Source organism: Schistocerca gregaria, chromosome X (genome assembly GCF_023897955.1).
Source record: "Schistocerca gregaria isolate iqSchGreg1 chromosome X, iqSchGreg1.2, whole genome shotgun sequence".
In the NCBI taxonomy this organism is placed as follows: domain Eukaryota; kingdom Metazoa; phylum Arthropoda; class Insecta; order Orthoptera; family Acrididae; genus Schistocerca; species Schistocerca gregaria.
This window is the reverse complement of record NC_064931.1, coordinates 125,987,717-126,009,770: the sequence shown is the minus strand read 5'-3', so window position 1 is coordinate 126,009,770 and position 22,054 is coordinate 125,987,717. Positions and strand designations below refer to the sequence as shown.

At 42.6% G+C, this 22,054-nt stretch overlaps 1 protein-coding gene across 1 annotated transcript in view; it reads left to right on the top strand.

Annotated features, from left to right (window-relative positions):
* LOC126297840 (cuticlin-5) overlaps window positions 1-22,054 on the top strand; it is a 260,742-nt gene that overhangs the window by 458 nt on the left and 238,230 nt on the right. The window lies entirely within an intron of this gene.

The window sequence follows — 22,054 nt, the reverse complement described above, 5'->3', positions numbered from 1 at the left end:
TTGTAGGCTGAAGGGATCTTTTATATCGTACCATTTCCTGTTACAAGCAATAACTCATACTTGCTCACAGATAAGTGTAACCTTCTAATACTCTAACAAACGACTCCGTCACTAACTATATAAATTTACCTCGGCAATATTTTCTATAATTAATCTTGGATTTCTCTCTTTCCTTTCAATTTTTTAAAACGTGGATCGCGTCAGTTACGTAGTCGCGGACAAACTAGATATACGTTGCATTGCAAGATACTCTTTTTTGGACTGAGATGAATTCACGATGTGTTGTCTCAAACTGTTCCTATGGAGAACTCTGCATGCCATTTAGAAGGTGTACAGAGCACCAGGCGACTGGTACACATTTTCTCAGACAATGTGCCTTAGTATACAAGATGTTAGATGTTAAATTTTCAATTCATCAGTAGCGCTATACCCGCAAACGTTTATGTTGCACCAACTGGAAGCCGCTACGACATGTGGTGTATGTTTATATCGTGGTTTATATATAAAATACTATTTATGTCGTTCGTTACCAGTGGAGTGCGTCACTTCCTTCTATATTTGGTCAAAACTATACCAGCAAACGTCGCACGTTTGCCGAACATCAGTGGGTAAACTAAAATTTAGCACAAGTAATTATACAGACTTGTTTTGGATTGTCTTTCGATCTGCAAGTGAAGATTTGTAGTGAGACTGAACCATGAGAGAGCGATCATACCTTCAATAAATCTCGTTTCTGAACGCCTTGCGCTTTTTCGTGTGTGAATGATGTACGTCATTGTTGTATACAGACTTGCCTTGGATTGTCTTTGGATCTGCAAGTGAAGATTTGTAGTGAGACTGAACCATGAGAGAGCGATCATACCTTCAATAAATCTCGTTTCTGAACGCCTTGCGCTTTTTCGTGTGTGAATGATGTACGTCATTGTTGTGTTGCAACAACAATAGTAAGTGAAGAATTGAATGTGAAATTTTAAAAACGTGATAGATTGCCCTGAAATATTAAGTGGCTGAAATGGTTCAAATGGCTCTGAGCACTATGCGACTTAACGTCTGAGGTCATCAGTCGCCTAGAACTTAGAACTAATTAAACCTAACTAACCTAAGGACATCACACACATCCATGCCCGAGGCAGGATTCGAACCTGCGACCGTAGCGGTCGCTCGGCTCCAGACTGTAGCGCCTAGAACCGCACGGCTACTCCGGCCGGCGAAATATTAAGTGGATAGGGGTAATTTCTATTCTGCTTTTAAATACAGGCATAAAATCGCGAGGGTGTGAAGTACGCGCTTTTGCTGGAATTGTGAAAACAGCTCGTGATTCGATGTATATCTATCACTGTCATTTAATTCACGTCGCGATTTTTTCTTACGATCACATAGATCAATGTTTTTCTTTTAGTCAAACTAAATTTATCATGTCTTTTAGCTAACTCAACGGGAGCTACCTTCCAACAAATAAAATAGTAAGGTTAAAATTTAATGTCAAGTAGACGTCGAAGTAATTAGAGACAGAGTACCTACTTAACTGGCCAATGATGAAGCCAAGAATTGGCAGTGGTACTATACAAGAGACCATTTCAAAATTCACCTCAAGCGATTTACTAAAAAAAGGATCCAGGATTTTTAGACAGCAATTTGTAGCCCTTTTCTTTCCGAATAAGATTACTAGTCGTATGTCTTAATCACTGTAGCATCCCTCGATCTACTTAAGAATTGATCGCAGCATATACCTGCAAGCTTCCATGGTGTTGGGGTATCGTCTCTGCTTTTTGAAAGGAAGATCGAGAGTTCGAGTTTCGTCTCAGATATGTGCATCATTTTTGAATGAGTCGTTTCTGTGTGTGCGCTCTATACTTGCGAGACTCAAACGTATGTATAAGCGAGGCAAATTTAATCACAAACGAAGTAAAAGGAACAAATAGGAAGAAGAAGTAATGAGTGACACAGTAATTCCAAGACGCAGAGCCAGATCTCGGTTTCCAAAAAGCACATTATTTCGCCATGGACCACCTCAGTTCAGGAGAGCAACTGGCAGTTCATGACAAAGTGGTATTTTGGTGAAATATATTTCCCATCTGCTCTGAGATCTGACCGCACAAACGAGAGTTGTTCTCGTACCATTAACGCCAGGATAAAGTAGTTAGTTTAATTTGCCAGTAGAGAATACGCTGTCGGCTGAATTACAGCATAAAAATTAGAAGAAGCCTGTGTAGCATGTAAAGCATTTCACTGTTAATCAGCGACGCAGGTGTGACCTTGTGAGTCCCGATTGTTACTACAACCCATGTCAGCAGCCTCGTTGTAATAGAATATTACATGTTTCGCTTAATATCTTATACTTTATGAATGGAGAGAAAAGCAGTCACATTACAGCAGCTTATGGTAGGCTCCGGGAAAGTCTTGAGGAAAATCTGCAGTAGTCTGAGGGAGGAAATATCTCTGTTTGGGTATTTTGCAGTATTGCGAAAATAACGAAGTTACTCTAACTCCTTACCATCAATGGTCAGGGTTCAGCTGGAAGAAAAGAAGAGAAAATAAGATTTCGAGCGTCTTTCTCCCAATCTTTTTAATGCCTTCTACATCTACATCTATACTCTGCAAGTCACCTTACAGTGTGTGGCGGAGGGTGCTTGGTATACCTTTGTTCCTGCCCCAGTCTCACATGACGTGCGAGCAGAGCGAGTGTTGGGAAGTCTTGATATAAGCTCGGATCTGGCTAATTAAGCCGCCATAGTTACGCTGTACGACTGCACATATTTCTGGAGGATTCCCTTCAGGCTTCTGTTGCTACATCTCCACTGTATTGCAGTATCTGCCCAGGTGAAGTCAAATCTTCTCCACTTTGCACTTGTCCCTAGGTTCCTGTATTGATAGCTTAGTGTCCTATATACGACCCGGATTACTACTTATATTTTGTTATTTAAATTTCAGTATTTCTCATACAATGATCAAGTGCAGAGTTTCGAACGATAAGTCTTTCTTTTCTGTAAATTTACTGTCACTCCAGTCAGTATTACTCTTGTTCCGTTTCGGCATTTTCTAATTGACTGAAAAGTATACGCTCAGAATTGTATTTTAGACGTTTCCTTTTAAGGACTTGCGTAGCACTGGTTCACCCTGGGTACCACTTCTTGGCCCTTATGATTTTTCTTACTGTAGTACCTGCTACGTGCGATTATTTGAACAATGCATAAGGATTAAAACAAAAGAAGTGCGCTGAACATAACTGAAAGAAATGATTAGTTTCTGAAATTCTCGCTGTTTTTCTTCCTTATTTTGATTCATTTTATCCTGGATGGTGACATTATTTAAGGTGAAACTATGAATCGGCATCTCTTCGCAGCATATTGCGTAAGGATGGCGTAAGATAATTAAAGTGAGATGTGTCGGTCAGATGACATTAAAGTCGGCGACACGTCTGTTCTTTTCAAGACGAGAAGATTCCTTTATTCCATACGGCACAAAAATAACACTACGCTGGATAAGCTCTCATAACAGACATAAAACTAGCTTTCGTATCCCAGATCGATAACATAGGCCAGTGTGACGGCACTCTATCCGGATAGAGATGATTCCAATACCGGTGGTGGAAGGATTATAATCAGCAAGATTTTGTCTGCAAGTGGAGGTAAAGATGTGACATACTTGATTACCAGACGGTGAGCCAGAGTTGTGTCCGAAGGCCTAATCCTCTCCGCAATGTCTCATGGCGTGATGGCTAGTAACGCTACAAATGGTGAGACGATCTTCTGATGAGGACAGGAAATGTATGAGAGTCCACATATGGAAAAAGACTCTCCACTCTCCAGTTAATCGGTTGAAAAACGAATCTTTTACAAACTACAGCAACACATTTGTGTAACACTCGTCGACACAGGAAAATCAGTGGGGGATTCCAACATTTAATTGACGAATATGGGTCTTCGTTTTCACTGATTCTGCATAAGAAAATTAGCTAGTCCGTTGTGATATTTCCATCCTTGACTTTACCATCCGACAGAAATGGCAATTTTTCACTGTAGTTGTCAAAAAATGTTAGTGGCGCGTCCCTATCCATCGTGTAAAGCTACTGGGCCTACTGTTGTGTTTCTTGATTTCTCTCGGCTATTAATTAAGGGAGAAATGAGAAAACACTTTGGAATACACCCAAACCTATAAGGAAAGAAATACTTAGATGAGGTCGATATTTCCGTTATTGGACTCCAGCATTGCCTGGCTCATTTCTCCCTCCTCCTTTTCAGCTGCTGTAGGAGACAGGTACGGAGTGCATTATATCGACAGCTACGAGACAGTTGGAGAAGGAATGAAAAGCAGTATATTATGATGCAGCTGGCATAAACGATCAAATAACTCGGTCCACTTATCAAGGGTCAAATTTTCTTAAGTGTTTCACACAAACATTTTCTGGATTTTAAAATCGAATCTGTGATCTTTCCTTTGTATGAACCTTCTCAAAACGGATTAACAGTGCGTTTTATACCTCTAGCCGTAGACTCCAAAATCATTGAATTCGAACCAAAGCACATTCGTTTCTCTCCATTTTGACATATCCATAGGCTCTGGAACAGAAATACAAGAATTTAGTACGTAAAACACGATATACCACAGATTTGGATATAACGCGGTGTAATGATCTTACTACTGTCTGCATATTGCGTTTCTGAGGTATCATTTACACCTGTATCCATCAAGGCTTGAGAACAGTAGTCGAAAGGGATATGGTTAAAATGTTCAATGTTGGGTTTGTCTTATTATCATTATATCTGTAATGTCGTTGGACAGAATCCTGCCGACCGCTGTGACCGAGTGGTTCTAGGCCATTCAGTCTGGAACCACGCGACGACTACGTTAGCAGGTTCGAATCCTGCCTCGGGCATGGATGTGTGTAATGTCCTTAGGTTAGTTAATTTTAAGTAGTTCTAAGTTCTAGGGGACTGATGACCTCAGATGTTAAGTCGCATAGTGCTCAGAGCAATTTGAACCATTTGATAGAATCCTGAATACCTGTGTCGCGGTTGACATTGTGACGAAGTTAAATTGACAATAGTCTGAATGAGCACAACCACAATGTGCATCATGTATTATTAATCGAGAGTCTGCTTCAGTCCGGAACCGCGCGACTGCTACGGTCGCAGGTTCGAATCCTGCCTCGGGCGTGGATGTGTGTGATGTCCTTAGGTTAGTTAGGCTTAAGTAGTTCTAAGTTCTAGGGGACTGATGACCTCAGAAGTTAAGTCCAATAGTGCTCAGAACCATTTGAACCAATTGAGAGTCTATATTTCCGTGTGGTGGTTACAATGTTGCAGAAACGAAAAGCATATTCTGTGAGTGATAAACCAAAGATTTTTGATTGTGTGAAGAATGATGATATAAAAGCAACTTAAGAAAGTGTATGTGGTGTATCTGAAGAAATGATCAGGGGATGGTTACCCAGAATAGAATAAACTTAAAAGATTTGTAAACACAGTTAAAAGTGATGTGAAAATGGATAGAAAATGGACGGAAATAATCAAAGACAGTGAACCTGACGAATGTCTTTGTAGGTGGTTTTTAATAAAGCAAAGTGAAGATGTGCCACTTTCCAGTCTAATTATTAAAACCCTAGCTGCAAAATTTCACTTTGATGGTTATGTCAACAAAGGCTGTTGTTTCCGACGAATGTTTCTCAAACTGAAAACGTTGCCATGGATTTATCCAAACGAGCATCGAAGAAGACGCGAGGACTTCCGACAGTGAATCCGCTTCAGTTTTCTGAAAGATGGAAACTTCAATAATCATCGAATGTACACTGTCGAGTCACTTTAACGTGGCCACCTGTCAAAAGCCTTTATAACAACCTTTGGCAGCGCGCATCGCTACACGATGTGCAGAGAGAGTCAACAAGGCTGTGCAAAGGTGCCGGACTTTAGCACCGTGGCCAACTGCGATAGGTTTCTCGGTTGAGGATCCATGGCACTATCGGGGTGGTGCCACGGATTCTCGATTGTGTTTAAAGCCGGGGAGCTTGGTGGCCAGAGGAGTAGGGTAAACTCATCCTGGTGATCTTCGAACCAAGCACGTACAGTGCGTTGCAATGTCCCTCTGGCAGATGCTATGGTGCCGAACAAAAACGGCATGTAGTGGTGGACACGGTCTCCAAGGACAGATGCATACTTCTGATGATCCATTGTGTCTTTCAGAATGACAAGACAAGACACAGTACGCGACGAAAAATTTCTGGACCCTACCAACAATTATTGCATGGTGTTTGCTTTCAGACGTTTCACGTCGTACACGTGTAGGACGTGATTCATCTGAAAAGGCAGCCTGCCGCCATTCAGTGACCGTCCACTGGGGGTAACTGCGTACAAATTCCAGCCTTCGTCGCCGATGGACAGCTGCCAGGTTGGGTGTACGAACCAGGCGTCTGCTGCGGAGACCCATACGCCGCCACGTTCAGTGAACCGTGGTTGAGGAGATATTGTTGGTAGCCCCTTAGTTCATCTGAGCGGTCAGTTGCTCAACAGTTGCACGTCTATTCTCCCGTACACATCTGCGCAGCCGTCGTTCACCTCTGTTATTTATGGTCCATGGTACACCACGACATACTCGGTGCCGATTTTGGATAGCACCATTTTGCAGTACACTGTATACTTTAATCACGGCGGCACACGAATAGTTCACAAACTTAGCCGTTTCGAAAATGCTTCCACCGTTGGTCCGAAAGCCAATGAGCGTGCCCTTTTGGAAGTCAAGTAAATCGCTTCGTTTTTGCATTACGACAACGACTGCACTCTTTTCCGCGTCCCCCTCGACACATTTTATATACTGTCCACTGCCAGTGCTGCCACATGCCGTCTGTGAGGGGTCATTGCACGTAGATGTCGAACATAGGCAATGGTCACATTAGTATGACTGGATCATCTATAACGGTAATATAACGGCTCTTTAAAGTCAGCTGCTTCCAACCAAAACTCTCGACGTAAAAAGTTCATGAAATAAAACGGGATGGAAAATGAAGAAATAGAGAATCATCCTCCTCTTTGTTACAAATAAATCGGGTAGTCAAAACCTCAAACGTCTTTATATTGTAGATATGAAGATGGTAACTGTTCTTTCGGACATTTCCGAAAGAACAGATACCATCTTCATATATATATATATATATATATATATATATATATATATATATATATATATATATATATATATATATATAGTTAGCTCAGCTGCCATTGACCATCTTCTTCTGTACGGATGCACAAACAGTGCCCGAACTCTCACGGGAATCGGCAGTAAAGCAGCGAGTAATGAGTGTAATGGGCAGGGGCACTATGAATATAGTACGGGGCAATAAGTTGCGAATGTGGGTCTTACGAGAGGCGTGCCAGAGATAAGTCCCTGCAGTCGCACTATCCTCTGTGTCCTCGGTGGCTGAGATGGACAGTGTGTCTGCCATGTAAGCAGGAGATCCCGGGTTCGAGTCCAGGCCGGGGCACACATTTTCAACTGTCCCCGTTGACTTATATCAACGCCTGTATGCAGCTAGGGATGTTCATTTCATTATAATCTCTTTGTATTGGTAAAAGTAATAGCCCGGGATCGTTTAAACGTGGAAATGCGTATGCCATCATTACAGTCCACTTACATGCATTCAAAGAATGACTATGAAATCTGTCATCTTCAAAAAAGTGGTTGCAAGAAGCGTTTGTTCAGCCAGTAAGAAAGCACATGCGATGTTTTAAACTGGGAAAAGAAGCTCTGCTCATCCTTGTCCACCTCCCAGCTCACCCACATACTGGTGCATTCCATTCAGAATGCGGAACAATTAAAAAAAACTATTTTTATCTGAGACACAACAGCATTAATTCAGCCACTGGATTAGGAGATCATACGAGTATTTGAGGCTCATTATTTCCGTAAACTGCCCATTGCAATAGTAAATTCAGATGGTGAAATGTTCTTGAAATCTGTAAATCTGGAGACCATTGCTTATTCAATAAACCTGGCGTGACAATGCATTAGTGTAACCACTATTATGTATTGCTAGAACAAGTGTCCTATTGAAGAAAATGCAACAGATGAAAAATGTAGTGACACAGCTTTCAGCAGCAATGACATCCAGTCCGCATGCGATGTTCAGGGCTGTAGTGTTGATCTTAGAGACTTCAATCGCTGGGCAGTGGTCAACAACGGGGAACAGATTTTAGGAATCGTAGATGACCTAGACAAAATACTGTAAGAAAATAAGATTTTATTTACATTTTCTATCGAAAGGCCAAAGCTTTAACATTTGACAGTTGCTTTGAGTATTCACTTCTATTTTTCAGTCACAATAGTGTTTTTTTAATTAATATTACCACTGCTAGTTTCGGCAATTAATGTCATCATCAGATGGCTAACTGATCACTACAGTAATTTTTGAAATTGTTAGTGATAATGTTAATAAAGAACGCAAGAGTAGCACAAGTAAAAGTTAAGATTTTAAGTAGTAATATGTCTTAAAAAGATAACTGTATATAATTTTACTAGCTCTTCAGAATAGTACCAGTGTAGGGTTCACATTGTGTAAGTCGCCGGGTGGTTCTTTTGGAGAAGCCTCGTTCCAATCCTATCCTGACTTAAATCTCCTTGAATTATGTCAGGCGAATAACAAAACATGATCTCAGCAGTTTCCTTTCTCATTCTCGTCCATTCCCAACATGTGTTCCAACTCCAGTTATCTCGATGTCGACGCGATGTTAAAGTGAAACCTTTCCTTTTGAGAGTATTCTCTGCTTCTTGTACAGGATTCTAATGAACGGACAAAATCAATGTACAGATACGCAGCTATTTTCGCATCTCTGGTTTCTTAGTATTGTCTGTCTAGTACAGCTTGTTTTGCAGGTGATCGGATTCCAATAGCGTGAAAAACGAAAGTTGTAGTAACAATATTTTTTCTTAAATTTGTCGTCATTCATTCAATTAGCCTTCAACAATCGAAGTTCGAATAAATGTATTGTATCAGGTCAACAACTTTGGTTCCACTGTTTAGGAATAGATGGCTGTAGCGGCAAGTTGTGGTGCAGGTGGTAGGTCCTAAGTGTTATACAATAAACTTGGCATTTCTAAACATAACGCCATCAGAATATTAGTCGATTTGTGATTACATCATAAAGTTATTCTGGATTAAAAATGTCAGCTTACCAGCGCAGTTCTCGTCATTTGCGGGAACTTTTAATTTTCTGCTTTAACGTGAAGAAATGTGCTGTTGAGGCTCATGAAATGCTGGGTAAGACATATGGTGAAGCTCTTCTTAGTGAAAGAACGTGCAGAGAATGGTTTCAACGCTTCAAGGAAGGATATTTTGACGTTTAAGACCGGTATGGCGGTGGAAGAGAGAAACGATCACTGGAGATCGTTATCGAAAGCAGATCATGCGTTTGACCGAGCACCAAGATAAACGGCCGCAATACAGCGTTAGATATGAAAAGGTGATTTTGCAGCAGGACATTTCTCGACCCCACATCCCAAAACCCGTCAGAACACACTTGGGAACGTGAAATTGGAAGTCCTACCCCACCCTCCGTATTCTCCAGATATTGCTCCCTCTGACTACCATCTTATTCGATCAGCGGCACACGGCCTGCTTGGCCAGCACCTTCGGTCATATGAACAAGTACAAAATTGGATCGATTCATAGAATTTATCAAAAGACGCACAGTACTTCCGCCGCAGGATTCGTATGCTACCCGATATTTAAAAGAAAGTAGTGGCCAACGATAGCCAGTACTTTGGATTGTAAAGTTTTTAAAAGTTTTTCACAATAAAAAATAGAACTTCGAGAAAAAACGGCGGAACCAAAGTTGTAGATCTTATATGAATTACATTACAGTATGCACATAACACATTAAATTCGAACACAGTGTGCTGTATGAATGGAATTCTAATGTCTTCATAAGGCACACAGTAATGACGCATGGAATACCTAGTCACTTCCTGAGGCAGAACTCAAACCACGAGCTCTGATTTACGACACTGTGGAGCTACTCTGATAACACTGATGCCAAGTGTTGTTAGTATCGAGGAGAGTCGAGTATTTCCCAGGAGTAGGCTCACACATAGTTGTTGTTAAGGATTCGCTATCCTGTTGCCTGTGAAATTCATTGTGTTTCAAAACTGTTCATCCGATTTTACCAGATTAATTTTTCTAAGTGAATTAAGATATGAACTTTAGGTGACTTTTAACTTACGCGTCGAAACTGTAAGTGTACCTTGGTGCCGTTTGTAAGTTGTCAGTAGAGACCTCCCTGGTTAGCTCGTTCGCTCTCTTGCTCAATAGCCAGTGTCCATCGAGTCGAGATTGCGATAACACAGCATCAAAAGGTGTTTTTAGTTCTCCATTTCAACAGGTACTGTTCAGTTATAACTATAGGGGATGAGTTAAGTCTAAAGTGTAAGTGGTTTGGCCTCAGGTGTTTGGCACTTCAAAGCTCAAGATAAATAAATAAATATAAAAAATGCTCCTCTTACAGCTCAAAGCATTCGACGATGGCTCCATCTGTTTCACAACACTGGTTGTTTATGTAAGGGGAAATCACAGGTCGCACCAATGTGTTCGTTCAGGACGCAGAACGCATTCGACGGAGCTTTGTACATAGCCCACGGAAGTCTAATCGTGTTGTCAGCCAAGACTGAACCATTCTTCGTGGGTCTAAATGGTTCAAATGGCTCTGAGCACTATGGGACTCAACATCTGTGGTCATCAGTCCCCTAGAACGTAGAACTACTTAAATCTAACTAACCTAAGGACATCACACACATCCATGCCCGAGGCAGGAGTCGAACGTGCGACCGTAGCGGTCATGCGCTTCCAGACTGACGCGCCTAGAACCGCACGGCCACACAGGCCGGCCTTCGTGGGTCTATCTGCCAGGTTTTCCGAGGACGTTTATGTTTCTAATCGTACAGGAATCAATTGCTACAAGCTTTCCATAGTGGCGACAGTCAACTTAGGCAACATAGAGTTTTGTGAGTTCATTCTGGTCATGGAGAAGAAAAATAATATTTTCCTCTCACTTTTAGTGCTTGTAATGATGCTAAATTCTAGTGAAAAAGCGGACTGTCACAACGGAACTTAGCCATTACATACCGTTGTCAAGCAAGAGTGTGATTCTTCAAAGCTTCACGTGTTTTGCGCCGTTCCTCGAGAAACGATTTACGGCCCATTCCTTTTTGCGGAAAAGATGGTTACAGGATAACGTACCCAGATATGTTGGAGATTTAGCTGGTACAATAATTGCGAGAACATGCCAGTCGTTTCATTTTTCGAACAGGCTAACTACTGCGCTGGCACTAGGCACTTGAATGTACGAGCAATGCTTACCCATGAGCTGCCTCGACTATTGATCGGCCGTAAGGAGCGCACTGATCTCGCAGTGCGCCATTGGCCTCACATTGTCGCCATGCCTCACTGTACGTGATTTTTTTGTGGATGTGTGTGAAAGACTCCGTCTGTGTGCCTACCCTTCCAAAAAATTAGGCTGGACTGCGACGATTCAGAGCAGTAACTACAGACATACGAGTATTCACAAAAATATGGGACGCGTTTAGCTATCCTCTGCACGTTTGTTGGCTGGACAGCCAGGGCGCAAGAGCGTAAAAGAAATTCTGCAAATATTAATTTTCATTGCCGCAAAAGATAAATTTTAAATATCGCTAAATTAAATTCCTAATTATATACTACGTAAGTTTTGCAACTTCGCACTTACTCTGTCCCATCTACGTACATAAGTACAGCTACTTGTAGATGGCGCTAGATCTAAGACTGTGTGTCGTCTATATGGCCACAAGCGAAAGTTACTGTAAATGGAGCTACACACGGTAAAAGACTGTATGTAGAGTTCTGTGCTGTGTTTGGTATCCTCCAGAGCAGAGTTGGAAGTTAACTGCTTTACGTAGGCAGTGGGAACGAAGTCTCGACAGCGACAACGAAGTTCATTTATCCTTTTCTCGTCGATTTAAGCGTGTAAAGAATGGATTTCATAAAATCTACTACAAATCGTGAAATGTATTATTAAGGACCGTTTTAATGCAGAAAGCAGTATAAAATGAGGACGGCTGACATTTCATTGAGGTGCACAGATCAGAAATGTGTTGCAACTTGAGTGAAATGAGTGAAATAGTGTATTTCAATGGTTCAAATGGCTCTGAGCACTATGCGACTTAACTTCTCAGGTCATCAGTCGCCTAGAACTTAGAACTAATTAAACCTAACTAACCTAAGGACATCACACACATCCATGTCCGAGGCAGGATTCGAACCTGCGACCGTAGCAGTCACTCGGTTCCAAATAGTGTATTTAAGAGACACTCATGATCATGAAAATAAGAGCTCTAGGCTTATTGAATCACTGCAAAAGAAAAGCGTGCGAAGAGCTAACTTAACACTTTAGTAAAACAATGCAAGCAGAATTATCTGTGTCAGCTAGTTACGAAATACAGAAAAAGGAGCCTCTTATTTTCGTTGACCGTTGTATAGAGCCCGAAGGAAACAGATCTCCATTCATCCTCGTACTGCAAAGGAGGCATTATAGAAGTTAAACAGTTTACATATTTTAACAAATCTAGCTGGAAAATAATACAATATTTTTTACTTTTGATTAAAATCGACCACTTCTGTGGAGTAGTATACGTACTGTATTAGAAGATAGGACATTTTACGTTTCACCAAAACACTAATAAGCTTTACACGTTGCATACATAAAATCTTAGTTTTTGAAGTTGCAGTTCATATGGCGGCCCAGAAAGTGTTGTTGACGTTGGTGTTTTCAGTCCTAAGACTGCTTTGAAGCAGCACTCCATTATACTGTATCCTGTGCAAGTCTCATCATCTCCGAATAATTACTGCAACCTATATCTTTCTGAATCTGCTTACTGTATTCATTTCTCGGTCTCCCTCTACTATTTCTACCTCCTCCCCCTCCTCACCCCCCTCCCACACACACACACACACACACTTCCCTCTAGCACTAAAGTGGTGATCCCTTGATACCTTAGAATGTGTCCTATCAATCTACCTCTTCTCCCAGTCAGGTGCGCAACAAATTTCTTTTCTCCCCAATTCTGTTCAGCACCTCCCCATTAATTAGGTTATCTACCCATCTAATCTTCAGAGTTCTTCTGTAGCACCACATTTCAAAAACTTGTATTCTCTTTCTGTTTAAATAGTTTATCGTCCATGTTTCACTTCTATACATGGCTACACACCATACGAATACTTTCAAAAAAGACTTCCTGCGATGTTAACAAACTGCTCTTGTTGAGAAACACTTTTCTTGCCATTACCAGCCTACATTTTATATCTTCTCTACTTTGGCCACCATTAGTTATTTTGCTGCCCAAATAGCAAAACTTATCCAATGCTTAAATGTCTGTTTTCCTAATCTGATTTCCTAAGCATCATCTGATTTAATTCGACTACATTCCATTATCCTTGTTTCACTTTTGTTGATATTCATCTTACGCCGTCCTTTCAAGACATTGTCCATTCTGTTTAACTGCTCTTCCAAGTCTTTTGCCGTCTCTGACATAATTACAATGTCACCGGTAAACCTCAAAGTTTTTATTTCTTTCTTCGAACTGTAGTTTATACTCTAAATTTTTCTTCAGTTTCTTTACTGCTTGCTCAGTGTGCAGACTGAATAACGTTGGCGATAGGCTACAACCCTGTCCCACTCCCTTCTCAACCACTGCTTGCCTTTCATGCCCCTCGACTCATAACTTCCGTGTGGTTACTGTACAAGTTGTAAATAATCTTTCGCTCCCTGTATTTTACCCTGCTGTCTTCCCAATTTCAAAGAGAGCATACCAGTCAACATTGTCAAAAGCTTTCTCGAAGTCTACGAATGCTATAAATGTAGTTTTACCTTTCCCTTACCTATCTTCTAAGAGAATTCGTAGGGTCAGTGTTGCCTCACGTGTTCCTACATTTCCTCGGAAACCCAACTGATCTTCCTTGAGGTCGGCTTCTACCAGTTTTTCCATTCATCTTCAAGGAATTGATGTTAGTATTTTGCAACCATGACTTACTGAAGTGATAGTTCGGTAATACTGTCACATGTCAGCACTTGCATCCTTTGGAATTGGAATTACTATATTTTTCTTGGACTCTGAGGATATTTCGTCTGGCTCATACATCTTGCACAGCAGATGGAAGACATTTATCATTAAAGTTAGGGATGGTGACGACAGGTAGTCGAATTTGGGCTTCGTCCTGAGTATACCATTCCTCAATGAGATGAAGTCAGAACTACGAATGCTGCGGAGTCGTTTCATCGAGATTTAAAAGAAAAAATTTACAAACGCCATCCTTCTACCCACGAGTTTGTAGAAGCTTCAATGCAACTGCAAAGTAAGAATCATCAGTCTTTAAACTCAGTGCATTATAAGAGAAAAATAAATAGACATGAACGTGAAGATCATTGCTTTGCTACTGAACTGTGGGACAAATATGAATGTGGTGAATTATCGTTACTGGCGTACGTAAAAACAATTACACATTGGTTCCAGCCTATTCCACTGTAGGACAAATACTTTACTGGGACAAGCAATGTGCCTCACTGCGAGTTTTAAATGTAAGTTATTGTACACTTTATATTTGCGGTAGTGATTCCTAATATTTTGTGGTAAAAATATGTCCAATTTTGCAGTAATGAAAGTAGGATGTCTGCAGTAAAGCTAGGTAGTTTTGTGCAAATGAAACCGCCGCGTTTCACGTTACACGCGGATGACGAATTCAACGTTTGTGAAAGGTAAATGAAAACATTGATCGTAAATGTAATTGTAGAAAGACCCACAAGGTTGTACGTGTGTGTACGTAAAAGATGTTTCCAAGTAAAGTCGGATGGTTCTTTTGAAAACAAAATCTTCGTATTCTTATGCGCAAGTTATAAAGTACCCTAAGTTTGTAGCTTAATTAACACCAGACGAAGAGGGGCAGTGGTTAGCATACTGGGCTCGCTTTCGGGAGGACAACGGTTCAAACCTACGTCCGACCATCCTGATTCTGCGATTTCCCTTGATGGCATCAGGCAAATGACGCGATGGTTCCTTTGGAGAGGCACGGCCGACTTCCTTCCCCATTCTTCCCTAATCCGATGGGACCGATGACCTTGCTGTTTGGTGCCTTCTCACAAATCAAACAACCAACCAATATTAATTAATGTATGAACTATAGCCTTCGGAAATCGGATGTACGACCCTGCTGTTGCAAGCTGATGCATTACCTCCGTTGCCGCCTCAATTTCGATGGTAGCTATTAAGCAGTTAGCTATATGTACTGGCTGGTCACTGTTTAGTATTATCATACGTCATCACGCGAGGAGCCTCCGATCAGTAAACAGCCTGCAGTGAGACGCTTGTGTTGGCATTACAAGCCTCGTATTCCATATTCATATTGCACGGAGATGAAGTACACTACTGGCCATTAAAATTGCTACACCAAGATGAAATGCGTATGATAAACGGGTATTCATTGGACAAATATATTATACTAAAACTGACATATGATTACATTTTCACGCAATTTGGGTGCATAGATCCTGAGAAATCAGTACCCAGAACAACCACCCCTGGCCGTAATAACGACCTTGATACGCCTGGCATTGAGTGAAACAGAGCTTGGATTCCATGTACGGGTACAGCTGCCCATGTAGCTTCAACACGATACCACAGTTCATCAAGAGTAGTGACCGGCGTATTGTGACGAGCCATGTGCTCGGCCACCATTGACCAGACGTTTCTAGTTGGTAAGAGATCTGGAGAATGTGCTGGCCAGGGCAGCAGTCGAACATTTTCTGTATCCAGAAAGGCCCATACAGGAGCTGCAACATGCGGTCGTGCATTATCCTCCTGAAACGTAGGGTTTCGCAGGGATCGAATGAAGGGTAGAGCCACCGGTCGTAACACATCTGAAATGTAACGTCGACTGTTCAAAGTGTCGTCAGTGCGAACAAGAGGTGGCCGAGACGTGCAACCAATGGCACCCCATGCCATCACATCAGGTGATACGACAGTATGGCGATGACGAATACACGTTTCCAATGTGCGTCCACCACGATGTCGCCAAACACGGATGCGACCATCATGATGCTGTAAACAGAACCTGGATTCATCCAAAAAATGACGTTTTGCCATTCGTGGCCCCAGGTTTGTCGTTGAGTACACCATCGCAGGAGCTCCTGTCTGTGAAGCAGCGTCAAGGGTAACCCCAAACATGGTCTCCGAATTGATAGTCCATGCTGCTGCAAACGTCGTTGAACTGTTCGTGCAGATGGTTGTTGTCTCGCAAACGTCCCCATCTGTTGACTCAGGGATCGAGACGTGGCTGCACGATCCGTTAGAGCCATGCGGATAAGATGCCTGTCATCTCGACTGCTAGTGATAGAAGGCCGTTGGGATCTAGCAAGGCGTTCCGTATTACCCTCCTGAACCCACCGATTCCATATTCTTCTAACAGTCATTGGATCTTGACAACGCGAACAGCAATGTCGCGATACGATAAATCGCAATCGCAATAGGCTACAATCCGACCTTTATCAAAGTCGGAAACGTGATGGTACGCATTTCTCCTCCTTACACGAGGCATCACAACAACTTTTGACCAGGTAACGCCGATCAACTGCTGTTTGTGTATGGGAAATCGGTTGGAAACTTTCCTCATGTCAGCACGTTGTAGGTATCGCAACCGGCACCAACCTCGTGTGAATGCTCTGAAAAGCTAATCATTTGCATATCACAGCATCCTCTTCCTGTCGGTTAAATTTCGCGTCTGTAGCATGTCATCTTCGTGGTGTAGGAATTTTAATGGCCAGTAGCGTACCGGTACATGGAAAGAAGAAGGCTTGGAAGCAGGAGCTGGTGCGTGCCCAGGGAAGGGCAAACTTCCTGGCGGGAGCTGCAGACCGTTCGGCAAGGCCATGCCCGGGGGCGCCGGAGTGGAAATGTAGCGGCCTCTTCCGGTTTGCGAGGGGCCGCCACCAGCCTTCTCTACGTGCCAGGACCCGCCGGCTTGCGCACACAGCGCACAGCACTCCTCACGTCATATACTGCCAAAACGCCTCACCACGCACTCATATCAACAAGTACACTGCAGCGCCAAAGAAATTGGTATAGGTATGCGTATTCAAATACAGAGATATCTAAACAGGTAGAATACGGCGCTTCAGTCGGCAACGCCTATATAAGACAAGTGTCGGGCCCAGTTGTTAGAATGGTTACTGCTGCTACAATGGCAGGTTATCAAGATTTAAGTGAGTTTGAATGTGTTATTGTAACCGGCGCACGAGCGTTGGGACACAGCATCTCAGAAGTTGCGATGAAGTGGGGATTTTCCCGTACGACCGTTTCACGAATGTACCGTGAATATCAGGAATCCGGTGAAACATCAAATCTTCGACATCGCTGCAGCCGAAAAAATATCCTGCTATAAGGGGACCGGTGACGAATGAAGAGAGTCGTTCAACGCCACAGAAGTGCAGATTTCTGCAGGTTTCAGTGCTGGGCCATCAACAAGTGTCAGCGTGCGAATTATTCAACAAAATATCATCGATATGGGCTTTCAGAGTCGAAGGCCCACTCGTGTACCCTTGATGATTGCACGACACAAAGAATTACACCTCGTCTGGGCCCGTCAACACTGACATTGGACTGTTGATGACTGGAATCATGTTGCCTGGTCGGACGAGTCTCGTTTCAAATTGTATAGAGCGGATGGACGTGCACTGGTATGGAAACATCCTCATGAATCCACGGACCCTGCATATCAAAAGGTGACTGTTCAAACTAGTGGAGGCTCCGTAATGGTGTGGAGCGTGTGCATTTGGAATGATATGGGACCCTTGATACGTCTAGATAAGGCTCTGACAGGTGGCGCGTACGTAAGCATCCTGTCTGATCACCTGCGTCCATTCGTGTCCATTGTGCATTCCGAGGGACCTAGGCAATTTCAACAGGACAATGCGAAACCCCACAGTCCAGAATTGCTACAGAGTCGCTCCAACACACTATGTCATAGTCGCACGTCTTGTAGGCATCTTTTTAAAAGATTGGGAATTCTTACAACAGCCTCAATGTACATTTACTCACTAATGAAATTAGATCTCAACAACATGGACCATTTTAAAAACAACAGTGACATTCATGATTATAATACGAGAAAAAAGAAAGACTTACACTATACTTTACTTAACCTATCTTGGGCACAGAAAGGGGTAAAGTATGCTGCTATAAAAATTTTCGACAGGCAGTAGTAATAGCAGTAATAGTAATAAATTCAAATCATATCTCCTTGACAACTCCTTCTATACCACAGATGTATACTTGAATAGGAATAAATAAAGCTATAAATATAGTATATGCATTTTGTGCCATTTAAGGGAATGGGGTAAATAATAGAAATATTAATCTTTTACTCTGTATTAAAAAAATCTTGCTTCGTAGCGCATTTCATGTGCACTCGACAAGATCCATATCATAACGGCTACCGTACCGTGCGACTGATCAATGGAACACGCAACTAACAAGCTAACTAAACACTTCCGCTGGCCACCATACTCCCCAGACGTGAACCTTATTGAGTATACCTGGGATACCTTGAAAAGTGCTGTTCAGAAGAGATTTTCATCCCCTCTTACTCTTACGGATTTATGGACAGCCCTGCAGGCAATCGCGATATACTACAATCCGACCTTTATCAAAGTCGGAAACGTGATGGTACGCATTTCTGCTCCTTACACGAGGCATCACAACAACGTTTCACCAGGCAACGCCGGTCAACTGCTGTTTGTGTATGAGAAATCGGTTGGAACCTTTCCTCATGTCAGCACGTTGGAGGTGTCGCCACCGGCGCCAACCTTGTGTAAATGTTCTGAGAAGCTAATCATTTGCGTATCGCAGCATCTTCTTCTTGTCGGTTAAATTTTGCGTCTGTAGCACGTCATCTTCGTGGTGTAGCAATTTTAATGGTCAGCAGTGTATATTATATCTCCCTGTTTTGGCCACAAGACCCAATTATTCAACATAATCTCTGTTCAATGCGACGGCCTTACGCCACCTTACCGGGAGGGTCTTCGTAATGTCATAGTACCCTTCTACTGGTCGACGTTGCAGCAAACGTCATGATGCATCGATGCATCAATAATCTCCCAGTCATCAACATACTGCTTCCCGCGGAGTGCGTCCCTCATTGGGCCCGACAGATGGAAGTCGGAAGGTGCGAGATCTGGGCTGTAGGCTGGTTGAGAAAGGACAGTCCAATGAAGTTTTGAGAGCTCCTGTCGGTTGCGCAGGCTTGTGTGCGGCCTTTTGTTGCCATGGACAGCGAGAAGTTCGTTGGTATTTGTGATCGGCCGGCCGGTGTGGCCGAGCGGTTCTAAGCGCTTCAGTCTGGAACCGCGCGACGGCTACGGTCGCAGGATCGAATCCTGCTTCGGGCATGGATGTGTGTGATGTCCTTAGGTTAGTTAGATTTAAGTAGTTCTAAGTTCTAGGGGACTGATGACCTTAGATGTTAAGTTCCATAGAGCACAGAGCCATTTGAACCATTTTTATTTTTGTGATCACGAATACGCGGAAGTCGTTTCTTACATTTGCTGAGGATAGAATAATACATTTCAGATTTGATCGTTGCAGAAGGAAGTAGTAAATCAAACAGATCAACCCCTTCAGAGTCCCAGAGGACTGTCGCCATTATTTTACCCGCTGAGAGTGCTGCTATGAACTTTTTCTTCGGGGGAGAGGTGGTGTGGCGGATTGCCGTTTTCTTTCCGGTTCTAACTGATGAACTCATGTTAAATTGCCAGTAACGATGTCAGACAAAAAATTATGACGATCAGTCTCGTAACGCGCAACCAACTACGCACAGTCTATCCTTTGTTGCTCTTTATGGTCTTCTGTTAGACTTCTAGGCAGGCAGAGGGTAAACGCCTTTGAGTGTCCGAACTGATGGAGTGTATCAGTTCTACCAACAGAGACGTCCAGTTGCGCGGCGAGGTCTTTGATTGCGATCTAACGATCGACATCGGGTAGGTTTGGTTCAAATGGCTCTGAGCACTATGGGACTCAACATGTGAGTCCATAAGTCTCCTAGAACTTAGAACTACTTAATCCTAACTAACCTAAGGACATCACACACATCCATGCCCGAGGCAGGATTCGAACCTGCGACCGTAGCAGTCCCGCGGTTCCGGACTGCAGCGCCAGAACCGCACGGCCACCGCAGCCGGCTCGGGTAGTTTTTTTGCGGCCTTGTTGCGAGGATGATAGACTCCTCCTCCTACGACTCATCGTGCTTTTGTTCACTGTCAGGTTTCCTTTCTGCAGGCGCCTATGAATATCTGCGATGTTCTGGTTTTCCACCAAAAGAAACTCAATGACAACTCTCTGGAATGCACCTCTATTACAGACGTCATTTTTAAGGCTTCATACGGCATAGCCATCTTCTGGAACTTCATGAAACTACAGAGGTTTAAACAGGAGTATTTCATCATGTCCCTCAACAAACACGTGTTTTTTTCAACCGAAAATGGAGTAGCAAAAATGGTGTTGCATTATTTATTGAATGCCACTCGTACATACACTTATGATGCACTACTGCTCGGTAGATGTCATGTTATTTTGTAGAACTCATTCTTTTAAACCCGTTGTTTATAATTTCGAACTTTATGATCACTACAGATTGTACAACACCATATGATCGATTATTGCAAACGCTGGTGTATAGTTTCAGTGCCCGTAACAATCATAGCAATCAGATACGCCCAAGTTTCGTCTGCAGGCTAACAAACTCGGTTGGTCCTTTAGATGAACCCAGCAGCAGAAGTCAATTGGTATCATATCTGATGACTACGCTGAGCGCAGAACGGGCTCACCGCATCCAGTTCATGGCTGCTCAAAGTGTATATCAAGTAGTGTGTGTGTGTGTGTGTGTGTGTGTGTGTGTGTGTGTGAAATCTTATGGGACAATATATTACTCTGCTATTCACAATAACGTGTCTGGCAGAGGGTTTAATGAACCACCTTCAAGCTGTCTCTCTACCGTTCCACTATCGAACGCCGTGTGCGAAAAAGAGCGCTTAATTTTTTCCATGTGAGGCCTTATTTCTCTTATTTTATCGTGATGATCATTTCTCCCAATGTAGGTGGATGCCAACAGAATGTTTTCGCAATTGGAGGAGAAGACTGGTGATCGAATTTTCATGAGAAGATCCCGTCGCAACGAAAAACGCCTTTGTTTTAATGATTACCACTCCAATTCACGTGTCATGTCTGTGGCACTATGTCCCCTACTTAGCGATAAAACAAAATGAGCTGCCCTTCTTTGTACTTTTTCGTTGTCGGCCGTCAGTCCCATCTGATGAGGATCCCACACCGCACAGCAATACTCCAGAATAGGGCGGACAAGCGTGGTGCAAGCAGTCTCTTTAGTAAACCTGTTGCACTTTCTAAATGTTCTGCCAATGTACAGCAGTCTTTGGTTAGCTCTACCCACAACATTATCTATGTTATAGTTCCAATTCAGGCAATTTGTAATTGTAATCCCTAAGTATTTAGTTGGATTTACAGCCTTCAGATTTGTTTGACTTATCGCGAAATCGAAATTTGGCGGATTTCTTTTTGTACTCACTTGAATGATACCAACAATTAATGTAGCACAAGAGCAAAGTCAGAAAATAGGGTGGAATGGTCCACATTTTTGGGTTTAGGTACTTGAGAAAACTTGAACCCGCCATTCAAAACTTGAACTGGAAGAGCATATTACTGATCTTCTCAAACAGTTAAGTCCATCTGCTTTTGCTCCTCGTACAATTGCTAATCTTGGAAACAAGCGTATCAACCTCCTGACATATTTTGCATATTTCCACTCAATAATGTCGTACAGGATAATTTTCTGGGGTTGCTCATCATCACACAGAAAGAATGTACTGACTGCTCAAAGGCAAACAGTAAGAATAATATGTGGTGTTCACCAGGGACGTCGTATAGGTAGGCACCTCTTCAAAGAGATAAAAATTTTAACTGCTGCGCCACAATACAT